The sequence below is a fragment of the Pogona vitticeps genome, chromosome 6 (assembly GCF_051106095.1).
Source record: "Pogona vitticeps strain Pit_001003342236 chromosome 6, PviZW2.1, whole genome shotgun sequence".
NCBI lineage: Eukaryota > Metazoa > Chordata > Lepidosauria > Squamata > Agamidae > Pogona > Pogona vitticeps.
In genome coordinates, this window is record NC_135788.1 from 53,131,542 (window position 1) to 53,146,247 (window position 14,706).

The 14,706-nt window shown below is 40.8% G+C and overlaps 1 protein-coding gene and 2 long non-coding RNA genes across 11 annotated transcripts in view; 2 read left to right on the forward strand and 1 right to left on the reverse strand.

Annotated features, from left to right (window-relative positions):
• Positions 1-5,092, reverse strand: part of LOC140708199 (uncharacterized) — a 33,752-nt gene extending 28,660 nt beyond the window's left edge. The window contains exon 1 of the long non-coding RNA XR_013537317.1: positions 4,178-5,092. This is a non-coding gene — a long non-coding RNA (uncharacterized LOC140708199). The remainder of the gene's footprint in view (positions 1-4,177) is intronic.
• Positions 1,104-4,464, forward strand: LOC140708200 (uncharacterized). The gene is made up of 4 exons (XR_013537315.1): positions 1,104-1,437; positions 1,521-1,606; positions 2,377-2,540; positions 4,149-4,464. It is a non-coding gene; the product is annotated as an uncharacterized LOC140708200 (long non-coding RNA).
• Positions 5,093-9,200: 4,108 nt separating the features above from the next.
• Positions 9,201-14,706, forward strand: part of CTNNB1 (catenin beta 1) — a 36,218-nt gene continuing 30,712 nt past the window's right edge. The window contains exon 1 of one of the 9 annotated variants that reach the window (XM_078377386.1): positions 9,201-9,388. The gene's annotated coding sequence lies outside the window, so the exon portion shown is untranslated. The other 8 variants (XM_078377385.1, XM_078377388.1, XM_020807663.3 and 5 more) reach the window with 8 other exon arrangements.

Consider the following 14,706-nt stretch of genomic DNA (forward strand, 5'->3'; position numbering starts at 1 on the left):
TTCAAGGATGGATATATTTTCAAGTAACTTTAAATACCTCTAAATATGTCAACCACTTCATCTATGGTAAAAAAAACCCCACATCTCATTTTGTCCTTCCCTGCCAATAAATATAATGTTCAGGAGACATGGACCTTGACAACAAGTACATGCAATATTAATAAAATGACACCTCAGTCTGCATTTAATTTTTTGTTTGGTGCAGAAGTGGGGGGCATAATTAAATTCAAAGAGGAAATGCCTGGGTTATGCAGTTCAGATCTTACACACCTGCAGCAAATTAATTTGTTGTAGCACATTAATTATCTCATAGCTTCTATTTAGGCTGCAGCTGTTGCTATTATGGTAATATTTTCAACACCCCTGTCTACAACAGGTTATGGCAGCCTCAGAAAATTCTTGGGTGGGTCTCCTTCCTATCGTCTGGATGTGTGGGGGAAACAAATAAATAAAGGGCTCACTTGGTTGGGCATTTTGACCACCTATTTCTTGACTGATTTGAAAAAAAAAACTGGGCATCCGAACTCTGACAAAGATAACAATGGACAAAGATGGCGCATGCAGAATTTGTGACAGCAAAAAACGAAGGGGGGGGGAGAGAGAGAAATACGGAACAATGCAGTATTGGGGCAGTGAGTGTTCGGATGGGGGGGGCAGGGAAAATGCTGCAGTTTTCATGAAATAATAAGATGGAGAAAAAAAGGCATACAAAGAGTAGATTTTTCATTGTCTGGAAAATATAAACACAGATGAATTCTGTCTTTGGTTTGTTCATGCTTTTCACTCTGCACAGCAGGGATGTTCTTAAGAAGTTGCCCTCTGCGAAATTTCACTAAATGGAAACCGTGGACCTTGCATGATGTGATTATAATCACACCAGCCATTCTTTCTACATAATTTTTGGTTCTAAAAAAATCCAGTAAACCTCCTAGTTTTCTATTTAAAAAAAGAGAGAGAGACAGAGAGAGAGATCTATATTTGTAAACAAGTACGTAGCCCGCTTCTAAAAAAACACCCCTACAGCAGCACAGGAAGCCTCACCATATAACCGGCTCTATATCCCATCGACAAGTCTCCATGGAGTCAAAAACAATATGAAAATTTTGAGCTGAGAAGAATGTCTGCTGCCTGCAGTCACCGCAATAGCTCACCATCTTGCCTACTAACCAAAAGATCAAAAATTATCGATTTCATGGCGCTGCGTGCTCAGGATAGAAAAGCTACTTTAAAATTTGCATTATTTAAGAAATGAAATCAGAGAAAAGCGCAGTGTTTTAGGACGCTTTGGAGTGTAAAATTGATTTATGTTTAATCTTATCAATGATTTACTACAATTATATTATTTTTAGCAGCTGGGTTTTGGAAATGATTCACCCCCCTCAACCGATGAATTTAGGATTTTGCCGCAGTGTACATCTGCAGTCCCAGAATCCTCTGGTAAGATAATCCCCCTTGTGAAAGGGAAACGCCTTTAACCTTTTTGTGAATTAAAAAAATCTGCAACCATTTTGATATTTCAGAAGGGTGAAGAAGGCTGGTGAATTCTACAGGATGGAATTATACTAACTCGGCACTGAAAGAAAACTGAAAAGGAAAAAAAAATACTGTAAGCGCTTTACTTCCTTTGCGTTTCTAGCTGTTTTCTTCATTGCTCATCATCTTCCATAAATGGATGCAGCACATCCTTTTAGCACAGAGCAGTAACCATGTTGCGTACACTTAAGAAAGCCAAAGCTGAGGTTTGTGATATGTACAATATTTAACAGCACAAACTGGACAATGGCTTTTATCCTGTGTTCGTTTTGATTAGTGTGATTAGTGGAGGTTTAGTATTTTAAAACTGTATTTAAGGTGGAAGCCTTAGTAGTTGTGATACAGTTAAAAGACAATTATATAGATTATCTTTCTTTTCAAAGAGACTTCTTGTTAATTTAAGCCCGTGGACTTTTACACAGCTTGAATGTATGATTCTACCTAGTCTGAACACTTAGAATCATAGCAGTATAGCCTGCCATGATTGACAATAATTATTTTTCAACCAGAAAGGGAAGAAAGAGATTAAGTCTTTATATATCCTCTGCAAATCTGAAATCTAAAATTTTCCTGTTCAGAAGTCTGTTAAATACAATTCTCATGTCAAGTATTTTAAAATGAATTATTCACTAATGAAGGATCCATAAGAAGAAATTTTCTAAGGTGTGTTAAGCAATAAAAGCAGCAGAAGCAGATTATTTTCAAGGCAATTTATCAACTCATAGTTCCATAATTGGGCATCTTGTTCTTTATCAACTAACAGAATTATTGAAAATAATAAGTCCAAGGAGATGGAAGTGTGGGAAACAGACAAATATTGCTACTATGATTATTTTCCATTAGGTAAAGGTTCGCCTTGACATTTAGTCCAGTCGTGTCTAACTCTAGGACGTGGTGCTCATCCCGGTTTCCAAGCCACAGAGACAATGTTTGTCTGAAGACAGTTTCCCATGGTCATGTGGCCAGCGCAACTAAACATGGAACGCCGTTACCTCCCCACTGAGGTGGTACGTACAGTATTTATCTAGTCACATTTTTACATGCTTTCGAACTGCTAGGTTGGCAAGAGTTGGGACAAGCGACGGGAGCTCACTCAGTCACGTGGATTCGATCTTATGACTGCTAGTCTTTTGACCTTGCAGCACAGAGGCTTCTGAGGTTTAACCCACAGCGCCACCATGTCCCCTTTACTTTCCACTAGACCATAAATATTTTGTTCCCTGCAAAGTTGGCTAAAGACGGAACTATTCCACTGAAGACAGTATAAAGTAGGTAATTCAAAAATAACTATAAATATTCATAATTATCATTCTGATTCTGTGGCATGCTTGACAGACTATACTTCGAAAAGAAGAAGCAACATACCATTCCACTTTCAATTGGTATGTGTTCAAGAACCACTTAGGCTGGCATCAATGCCACAACATCAGTAAAACCACTTCGAGATATATGATCCTTGAATCACACCCACTCAGCCCCTTGTATTTTCATACAGTAAATTTAGACATGGCTATCAATTTTTTAATATATGTGTTCAGGTTGCAATATATTGTACATATTTTGTAAAGGGCATCTTCCCATTCACACACTTTAAAAAAATCATTATCCCCATTAGTTCATCAGATACTGCAGTGACGAACGCACTTACTACCAGCCTAAGTGACGAGACTTTCAGCAGCTAAACCACAAGTGAATTTTAAAAATGCAGCTTCAAGGGAGCACAGATAAATTGATTCAAGGCCAGTACTTAGATATGTGCTATATTTGTATACCTAGGAAAAATAAGTATTTGCAAATATATGCTCCAAAATGTCCTATTTTACCAAACAGTCACTCCTGGTTAATCTTACTGTTTCTTATTATACATATCTGGAACAACTAGTGTGTTATACAAAAACATTTGGATATTTACATGTTTGGTATCAACTTTCACTCATGAAAGTTGACAATCCAGATTAATTTTAAGAATAAAGACACAGTATGGTTCTTTGTTTTTGGGAGATCTACATGCATAATGCAAAAACGTCAACAGTCATTGCTGTATTGCTCATGTGTAAGCAAACACATACACATTTTCATGTATATAGTATGTAACAATGACATTTACCAGGTAAAATTAAAGTTTTCCAAAGGAATGGCAGCACATAAACATCAATCTCTTCAACTTTCGAGAACTACAAAATTAAACTGGGGTTGTCAACCTTCAGTATGGTATTTATATGAAAATATGTGACATGGGTACATTTAAAAGGTGAAAAATGCCTGCTCCTGGTACTTATATTTATTACCCTTTCAGTTGGGGGAGAATTAGCTACTTTAGCAAACTTTTGGTGCACATGTACATGTGTTTCCCAGCTGAAGGCACTGCAATTAGCAGTCACACATATGAGATAAGTCAAACACTGAAAGGCTCATTCCCTAAATCTTCTGCACATTTGCAATTTTGATATTCAATAAAAGAAGCCAAAGTAGACCACTGATCTAATGGCTTTACTACTACAGGTATGGAAAGATTTTGGATACTGAATGAGGTGACACCCAAAATTAATTTGAGTTGTTGTGTATTTTTATAAAGTTAATTAATTTTCACATTTAATTTTCAAATCTTTTCCTAGAATACAAAGGAGGAGTCCATTACACACACCTTTCAAGGCCTTTCATCAAGGGTGGAGACCCAGTGTTTTGATGTTTCTTTAGCTTGTAGCTCTGCTGTATCCGGGCACTCCAGTTCTTCAGTATGTCTCTGAAATAGGCTGCAATTTAATATTCTCATTGTTTGTCATAACCAATTATGTTTCACTTAATTATAATTTCCTGCATTTTATCTGCTTGTTGCCTGAATTTCAACAAATACAGCTGATCCCAACAAATACAAACAGGACAGCAACCTTTTGCGAAACATGTACCTCTTTAATAAAATTAGAGAAGCTACATCTTTTATGATGCAGATGTCTTTGTGCAAAACTAGACAATATCAGAAGATACTGTGATTTTTTTCCAGCGGTGGAGGAAGGATAAATCTATGTGAAACCAAATCACAACTACTCTATCAAACAATAATCACTGAAGAAACCCCTGAGAGCATTCTTACCTAATTCTCTCAAAAATGGTAACTGCTAATGTTTCTACATAATAGTGTAAATCCATTATTTCAAGCCTTGCTAGTACATTTTTTAAGATACAAGTTATGGTCTTGCACTACATAAAAATTACATTACACTATGAGGCAAAAAAAATTCAATGTTCAAGAACAAATAACAATTCTAAGTGGTCTAACCAGACAGTTTCTGAGTAGACAGCTTACAGAATTATACTGAAAACTTGCCAATGCATACTCAAGAAAACAAGGAGTTTTTTTAACATGTAACACAGCATTCACAAATAATGAATAAACCAAATCAACCATTTTATAACGTACACATCAATGCCTTAAGACACGACAATAAGATGCAGTTTTGAAGGACAAAAACATACAAAGAGAAAAGGAGCAAGAAATGTATCAAAGGGCTTGTGAAATATATTTGAAATAAAGTTTAGAATCCTACTCATATTGTGCCCAGTTTGAGTGGCCTTCCTCGGCGTGCCAGGCTTCCAGAGCTAGAAAAGGAGACACAGATGGTATCCCTCCTGCTCCAGCAAAATCCAGACTTCAATAGCCCCAGCTCTTCAAACCTCCGAGGGTGGGATGGCACACAAAGAGGCTCTGAAAGGTATCAGGGACCATGAAATGCTTCAAGGGCAGTAGACGGATTCTCCTGTGGTGATCAAATACCCAGCTGAATTACTTACACACAACTGGATAGTGATGCCCAATTGCATCAATAGTTGCAACTGAATAACATGCATCTTCCTGCAAAAGCCTAGAAATTGGGTCCGTTAGTACCCTTATCCCCATTTTATTAAAGGTGAAAATGGGCCGCAGGGTCTGTATCAAAATCTATTCATTCTTGCTCAGCTGGTGGTACAATGGTGTTATAGCTGTGGTACAGGTAAATGCTTATGAAACTTTGCAGATAAAGTTAGGCTGCAATTCTGAAAATCTTTACTTGTAAAATTAGATACAATGTAATTCTAATGTAAACTGGAGGAGAGGTCTGAAGTATAAAAACATGATTACAGCATTATCAGATGGTGTTTATTTTTCATAATGACCATTTGAGAATAGTAAAATTCCCAAAAACAGAATGACTGTCCTTTATTTAAAAATACCATTAGTTGTTAGCTGGGGATGGGTGGGGAAGGCTTCTGTTTATTTTTAATTCACTTATACATACACATTTTTTAATTTTTTTAAATGTACACATTACATAAATAGTTCCAACTGAACTCAAAGATGATTTCAAGACCAGAGAATACCAGAGCGACAAAGAAAAACGAAACCTTCAGTACAATTACTTACAACGTAAAGAATGTTATCTACTTTCTAGCACCAAATAATCATTAAGCACTGTAAGCCACTTACACTGAACTAATTTTAAGTCCCTGTTGTATTTTAGTGGCATCTTGCAACACTCTGAATCAGAGGCTGGGATATTTGTACACATGTTGAAGTAATGGTTTTATTCTCCAATAAAAGCTTGCATGATGGTCATCTAAATCTGAGTAAAGATGTGTCTGCATATTGCTGGCTACTTGGGACTAAACATGTAATGTGTTTAGTTATTTATGGGTTCTGTAGATTGGGGTAGGTAGTTTGCTGCCCTTCAAAAATGTTTACTTGCAATTCCCACCATAGCCAAAGGCAGGGAATGACAGGAGCTCCAATATAACATTCAGAGGGCCATATGTATATCTCTTCTGTTCATCTTAAATAAAGTCATACCACTTCATCTTAAAAATAAAGCTACTGATTTGAATACAACAGACAGAATAATCCTAACTGAAGCAGGTGGCTGGTCAAGAAAATTCTCTGCTACTTCCCAAGCTCAGCTTGCTTGCCATGGTCAAGACAGGAGTTGGAGATTTTCTCCCCTTCTGGATTCTCCTTCCCTGAACAATCAATGGGGAGGAAAGTAATTTACAGTAGCTATTGGATATGATCCAGAGTCCCTCAGGGGAAAGCTTGAATAAAACAGATTTGTATCCCTTCCCAAGTGAACTTCTGGAGCCCACCATAACTGGGAACATCAAAGTCATCAGTCTCCCTGTCCCATTCTAACTCCAAACCTGACAAGAACCCTAGCAGCTAGCATTGCACCCTGGACTTCCTCAACTTCGACTGCAGTGTATTGAAATGTCTGCAATCACTTCCTCCCTCTTTATTAACTTACGGTACATTTTAAACAATACAGGTGAAATATTCAGAATCTGAGTATCACTGTGCTGAACAACAGCAATACATTACTGCACCTCTCTGATTCTATTTCATAGCGAAATTCCAAGCAACCTTTGCTCATGATTTGAAAAATAAGGTTCCATTTTTGGATTGTATTCTATTTTTAGCCAACTGTTTGTGGAAGCAGGCTCTAGAACTAATGTAACAATAACAGTAATTATGCCAGTCATCCACACTTACTTAATACAATTTCTTTGCTTGAAACAAAGAAGTCTAATACACTGGGTTCTAATTACTAACAGAAAATGCCTTTACAACTAGGATGTCACTCGTATTTTTTAAAAAAAAAACACCCTTTATTTCTATTTATATAATATAAAGAATTTTGGTTTACCATGTATCTTTTTTTAAAAAAAATATTACTTGAACATCTGTTGTGAAACCAGGTTCAATAAGATGACTTGGGGAAGTGTCCTGCGAAAACAGCCTAGTACGGTAATCGATCAAAGATATTCAGAATCCACAGAATAGACAACCCACAAACCACTGAAACTGGTGCAAGTGCAAAAACCGCTCCGCAACCAGATTCTGGGCACACCGATCTAGAAGCAAGCCCGGTTGAGTGCGATGGGCCTTACTCCCGGGGAAACCTGCGTGGCGCGGGATGGCAAAGAGGCAGGGAGAAATCTGCGGGCTTTTACCCTTGAATTCAGCGGGGGATTCACCAACTCCCAAGTAGCGCATACAGGATTAATAGCATTAGGGATCAATCGACCGCCAGTTATCTTCTGAAAACAGAGCTCTCCGAAAATCTCCGCAGTCTCACCACAAGCTCCGGTCGGTCGGATAAAAAGGGCCCTCGCGGGTGTAAAAAAGGGGAAAAAAACGAAAGTGCCGCAGACTTCGTTTCCCCCACGTGGCCTCTCCGCAATCGTAAGCCAGGTTTCTCTCCCCACTGCCTGCCACCTCCCCCAAACTCCTCCCAGCTCCGAGAAGAGGGAGAAGAGGCGGGGTTAAGGGAGAAACAAACCTAACCGCACGCTCGATTGGCCGGCGGGGGTGTCATTAGAAGGCCTACTCGCCAGAGAAAGGCCCCGGTTGGAGAAGCCGCGAGCTGGGCTCGGTTTTTCCCTGCCCTCGCGCTGACGGCAATCCTCGCAGACAAACATCTGCTTTAGCTTTGAGAGGGAGACACCCGATCGCGCCCCCCTCCCAAGTTTGGCATCATTTAGGATCCATCCAGCGGTACTCCTAGTTATGTGTGTTTATTTTGCTCGGTTAAGACTCGAGGGGCTATTTAGGCGACGGGAGGGAAAGACAGCATCACCCACTTTATACCAACCGAGTTGGGGAAGTTTTAGCCCACGTAGAATGAAGGTGAAATGCTGATGAACGCTAGATTTGTCTCTAGATGTTTTTCTTTTTCCTCGTGTAAATCTGTTCTTTCAGCCCAGTTCACAACTCTTGACGTCAACTGTGTCGATCGTACCGAAAACACGGCGAGTTTGAAGAAAATCCACCGGAACAGATTGTTTCATAGGGGTGTGGAGCGAACCTCTCATCGTTGCAAAGATCGGAAGAACTCGGAACATACACCAAAACCAATAAACATATAATTTGCTCAAATACGGTGACCTCGCAAGCGAATGTAACATTCCTGTTTAAACAAGGCCATTGTTGAAAAGTGTTTCGGGGCGATCCTTATATCGCAGTCTTGTATTTCCTGGAAAAGTCCCTTTGAATTTAGTGCGGGTTACTTTTGGGTAGATCGGTATATACATATTTCGTATAGGTCAGGTATATCTTTCCGTCCGTCGTAACATCACGGGAACACAAGCTCTGTTTTCGCATTTGCGGGCTGCGATACAGTAAAATATAAAACGATTTGAGTGCACATAAAGCAAGTATTTGTAAATACTAGGCGAAAGTGAAGAAACAAGGAATTTAATTGCAAATCCAACTTTTATAAGCTCTTGTTTACAAACAAAAAAATGAAGTTGGATGAAAGTGGGTTTCGTCACCGAAGTGCCTGTTTCTTTGTTTGACGACTGCTCCGTAGAAAGGTATTAAGGAAGTCATCTCCGACAGGGCTTCAGTCTCTGTGTGACGGGAGTTTCTACGATTCCCAACTTAAATTTTAAGGAGTGGCTGTCGGAGCGAAGCAGGCAGGTTTAGCCTCCAGCAGCAAAGACGGGACCGGGGTGCGGGGAAGAGGAAAGAACCAAAACCCCAAGAAACAGGTTTTCTGTGAGATTCTTTTGTTCCCGGGGGAGATACCAGAGGGCTGGACGCCCGCAGGGCAAGCCTCGAGCCATACTCCCACTGAGGGCGCCGGTTTGAATAACTGGGGCGAGGAGCCATGGAAAGTCTCTTTCTTCCCTTTTGCTGGATGCAAACCTGGGTGTGAGAAAGCATTACTCAGTTTCTTCAGAAATGAACAAAAAGCCTCGTTTCCGAGGGAGATAAAACTTCCTGCACCTTTAAGAAAAGCGTAGTCTGCAACCCTCCAGCTGCCGACTTTCTCGCCCTGTTTCCCGTTTTCCAGGCTGCGTGAACGCGCTTCCTGGCCTCCAGAAAAAGGTCTCTCTCTCTCTCTCTGTCTCTCTCGAGCTCAACTCTCCCCACCCCGGGCCTCATCACACCTCCACTCTAGGCTGAATCCCTGCACGCATCCTGCCTTCTCTTCCTCCACAGCTTAGCCTGCTTCCCCCCTCCCCTTCCCCGTTCCCACAATTCCTCTTCTTCTCGAAACTCCACCGCCAGAGTCGAGGAAGAATCTCTCCCGTTTATCTCCCTCCGCCGGGTGGGAAGTGTGTGCGCGCGCACGAGGAAAGGGAAAGTCAGAGTGGAGGGGCACTATTTCTCCACCCCCTTTTTTTAATTTGCTCCCCTCCCCGTGCTCTGCGCGCCGTTGGGTGGGTTGCCTGTGGAATGCTACGCGCGCGGCCCGGCGAGGCGGCGGCAGGATACAGTCGAGTTCCTGCACTCGCTATAAGAAGCTCCTTGTGAGCGACGCCATTTTAAGCCGCTCGCTCGCTCGCCTTCGGTTCGGTGGCGGCGGAGGACCGGGGAAAGCCGTTCCGGGTGCGGTGAGAAAGGGGAAGGCGCCTGCGTGGCCCGTGCTGCGGCTGTAGGCGAGGCATAGAAACAGCAGCGAAGGCGGCAGCCGGAGTCACGAGCCGTTGGGGGGGGCCACAAGACCCTGCGCTCTCTCGCCTCCCCGCCCTGCTAGTGTTAGTGCAATTCCCGCGGGTGGGGGTGGGCGAGGGTTGTTATCCGTTTGTCTCCCCCCTCAGTTTTCACCCTTTCGTCCTGCCTTTGCAGAAACTTGCGCTTAGTCCCTGCTTTTTCTCGGGGTGGGGGTGGGGGTGGAAGCAGACGGAGGTGTGGGGACTGTAGTTGCACCCAGGAAGTGATTGGATTTGGGGAGATGTGAGGGGGGGAAGCAAGAGATTAGTAGGAGACGGAAAGAAAAACAAAGTGAGGAGGAGAGCGTTTGGGGGCGTAGGGAAAAAAGGAGTCTAGAGGCGGGAAGCAAGAGTTGCCTTAGGAGAGGAGGAGGAGGAGGAGGTCTGAGGCGGGTGTTTATCTGATTTTGGGTGGGCGAGGGAGCGGCTTGCATTCGTGGGACAACAGATCAACCTCTTCCCCCCCCCCGCGAGTTCCTGGGATTGGGATGCCAGCATCTTTTCCATGCACAAGGTCCCGGAGGTCGCCTTCCACCGGGTGTTGAGTGACTGTGTCCCTCTTAATGTGGGGGGCGGGGGCGGAAGATCCTCGAGTAGGATCCGGACTGTGAGCCGGAGTAGCAGAAGGCGGTGTCCTGGGCTTTGTGGTGTCGGGCAAAGCGAGATTCGGCTTTTCCAGGTGGGATCGAGGCATGGTGTGAGTTGCCGTAGGGCCACAACGTGCGCTGCCACTCGCATTTGGGTTTGACGGTCGGAAAGGAGGAAATCCCTGCAAAGCATCTGCTGGCACCGCAGTGGGTTGGGGGTGGCGGTAGGAGCCACCGTCGAGATTGGAGTCACTCAGTTCCGACTTAACTGATTTTCGCCTACAGAGCTACGGTATGGGATGGGTGGAGGAAACGAGGCGAGGGAAATGGTCTAGAGTTTGTTTGGATTGTGCGTAATGAACTCCACAACCTCGCTGCAGTCAGCACCACCAGATATCTGTTGCATTGTGGGTGGGATTTTTTGTTTTTTGTCTCGGTTAAGTTTGCAGATTTGTCTTCCTCTACAAGTACAGTATAGAGTAGCTCCAATTCCCGCCGTTCTGGATCCCATGGAAAGCAAAGCGCCTTGAACACTCAGGCGGGTAGGGTAACAAGGCACAAGTCTATGGGTGTTTCAGTGGAGTCAGACTTAATGTTGGGGAGAAAGTAGTGTTGCTTACTTTGGTGGTTGGGGAGGTGGATTTAGGATTTAATAAGTCTTGTGCCTTTAAGATTTATCCCCTTGAAGGTTCTTTTATGTCTGTCCATAGAGGAGGGTTTAATTCAATTTGCCTTGAACAATCCTGATGTGATTAACTACTGCTGTCCTTTCCTGAATGACATTAAATGTGAAAGTTGATCCATTGCTTTTAAAAACATGCAGGGAAAGATTTGCACAACCTTTCTGTTTAACAGCACAGCCACCTTGGGTTGAATGCGATGTAGTGCTCACATGATACTTAGTAAGTTAGTCTATTACTTTCAGCATTGCAAGAAATCATTGCTTTGGTATTTTGATTCTTAAGAAATATTCCTTTCCAGAATCTTCCTTTCACATATATAAATTGGTAGAGGGAAAAGGCCAGAGTAATGGGGCAGCTGTCTGGAAAAGATGTTAAGTGTTTTTGGTTGGAACCTTAAGAGCAAGTCAGTCCATAGTGCATGTAGGAAAGTTCCAGTTGATATTGCTAAATTTCAGTGAACTCTGAATGGCATTTTGTGCTCAGTTAGATTGTTTCATGCACCTCTCATCTGTATCCATACATGTAAATGTTACAGGTAATTGTCATACACATTAAGTGCTTTCAACATAAATTGTGTGTACTGTATGTTTGTCCTAAAGCTTAAGTAGCAGTTTGGGATGTGAAAATTAGTGATTTCAACAAGGAAGCTGTATGTACCACCGTGGCTGTTATATTTAATGCTCATAGGTGTGATGTTGATCTGTCTTTGACTTTTCAACAGACTTTTGCATAAGAGACCATTTTTATATAGTACGTTTAAATGTAACTTAATAAGAGATTAGTAGGATTAATAAGTTATGCCTTCTTAGATAGCTGTTGTAAACAATGAGTTTCAGTGATCAACTTGTGTTAAGTTGTTCTTTGAAAGAAAAAGATAAGTATTCCTAAAACAAGACATATGCTCAAGCAGTATGATAATTGAAAAGGATTATGAGGCACATGTGTGTTTCACTTTGTTTAGCAAAGGCTAGACATGACCCCTGAAAAGCTCTATTGTTAGTTTTAAACAAAGATTGGAATTAATACTAGCCCTAAATATCACTAAACTTTCATTTCTATTTAGAATGTAATCTAAAGTGCATTTGCTTTTAATAACTTGGTTCTGATGTACAGTATTATAATAATTGCATATAGAAATTGAGGACTCCAGTTTTGCCCTTTCGATCTTTGACATGTGTAGCAAAGATACATAGAATTAGGTTGTGAATGTGAAGCTTTCATACATGATTTGGTTTTAACAAATTCATTTTATTCTAAAATTGGATTGGGATAGATCTACATCTTAAACTTGTGGTAGATTATTTAAAATAACTTCTTAATGTTTTTAGGATTACATACACAGGCTTTCTACTGAAGTTAAAAGCCAGCATGTTAGGAAGAATTTCTGGTGTCTGGTAGGATTATGTCAATTTAGTTGCTTTTCTGGAATATTGGGAAACATAACTAAGTTGTGTAGGAGAGCATAGACATGAGACAAGCCTACAGAAGATAAAATCTTAAATAAAATAGGAACTGCTTGTCTCAGTAGACAAGAACACTTGGAGCACATGCAGTATGAGAAGGATAGGCAGAATTGCCTTTGTCTTTGTGTGAATTTTGTGAATTGTGAATTTCACTGGGAATAAAGCATCAAGTATTATGACTTTAGGTTTATTTGTTTATATTATATGATACCTTAACTCTGCAGAATTACTGCTGTATTAGTGGTCTGGAAAAGTAATTGACTTGTCTGGTAATATATTGTGCCTCTTGGGGCTTCTGGAATCAGTTGTCCTACCTGTCCCTCTGTGTTTTTTTTAACTGCACTAAATTCAGATTTTTTAGGTGATGGGGTGGGAAAAAAGATAGGTACCTAGTTGCTTAGATGCATTCTAAAGGCACGGCAACTTGGCTTTTGAATTTTTTTCAGTACTGAGTTACAAACATCTGTAGGGTGTTGTTCATAGTTTTTGTCTTAGTTCATGTGCTTTAAGGCAAGGTAAGCAAGAAATAGCAGTTTTATTTTTTTTTCTCTGCAGGAATGCCACGAATATGAACAAGTTAAGTGTGATTCCATATTGGAATCATACTTATCATGAATGCAGTATTTAAATGTGTGAAGTTCATTCTTCTGTAATCAGGGCAATATATTGTAGTATATTGGATATGTGGGATTAAGGAGGGTAATTTAAGATTTTCAATTTAGAAAAAATTGATGTAGCCCTTCATCTTTTAGTTTGTTTCGGTGAATTTGAAAACTATGTAATTACCTCTTGAGAACACACTGTAATTAGAACTGAGATGAGAGTAACCAGTTGTCCTACACCTGATGTCTGAAATTGGCAGATCTGTACCATGGTTTTTCACTGGGCCATACTGCACTGTTATGCTCTGAAAGTCATAGCAGAAGGTTTTCATATGTTTTACTGCCTTTTCTTCCTGCTAGCAATAAAAGGTTGGTTAAATTGTTAATTATTAGATAGCACTTTAGATCTTAAAGTAGAACTTGGTTGGCATGAATGGAATGGTGACTACTATATAGGAACCTGCTATGCATGTCTTAATGCCCATAAATTCAGATTTCCAGATCTGTATGTTGGTTTTGAATCTTCATTATAAAGATAAAAATCTGTACTCATTCAGTGGCCAGTAGAGTCTGGAAGGCATAGTACAAGGTGAGCCTCAGCAGTTTTGATTCAGGGCAAGATGTCTGAAGTAATGTGTAGTTTCACTGAGCATGGTAAGTAGTGAATAATACTAAAGTCAGAAATTTTTTAAAGGCTTCAAATGCAGTTATTTGAATAGCTAATAAACTACTTATATACAGCTTGCAAGATGAGAATTTAAAAAGGCAAATGAAAATTATTATGATTGCTATAATACTGGCCAACAGTTTCTAGATAGCTTTCTATTGTGACATATTGTGTTCCAAGCACAGACTTCCATTGTTGATATAGTTGATTTTAAACTTAAAACTCATGGTTTGTGATAATGACAAGTTACTTGTGATAGCAAAGTACCTTTGTCTGAATTAGTCGTTCCCAACCTTGGGTAACCCAGGTGTTCTTAGACTGCAGTTCCCAGAACCCTTCACCAGCTGTGCTGGCCAGGGTTTCTGGGAATTGCAGTTCAAGAACATGTGGAGATTCAGGGTTGAGAATCACCGGTTTGAAGGATAGCCAGAATGTAGAGCCTCCTATGTTTGAAAATATGTTAATTAATGTTTGATCTTAATGCTGAAATATAGCAAAAGCAGGATGATGACATTAAAATCCCCTTATATCAGTATGAATACCAGTGAAACCATCTGAAGGCTATGATGTTTTGGCACATTTGATGTCTTGGCAAGCAAATGCGTGTTGGACTTGGAATGGTCAGTAATTAGATGGAAGAGGCATAGTACAAGAGTTGACTTTAGCAAGCCTCTCTCATTGAGTAAAGGACTTGAATAACAGAGGGAG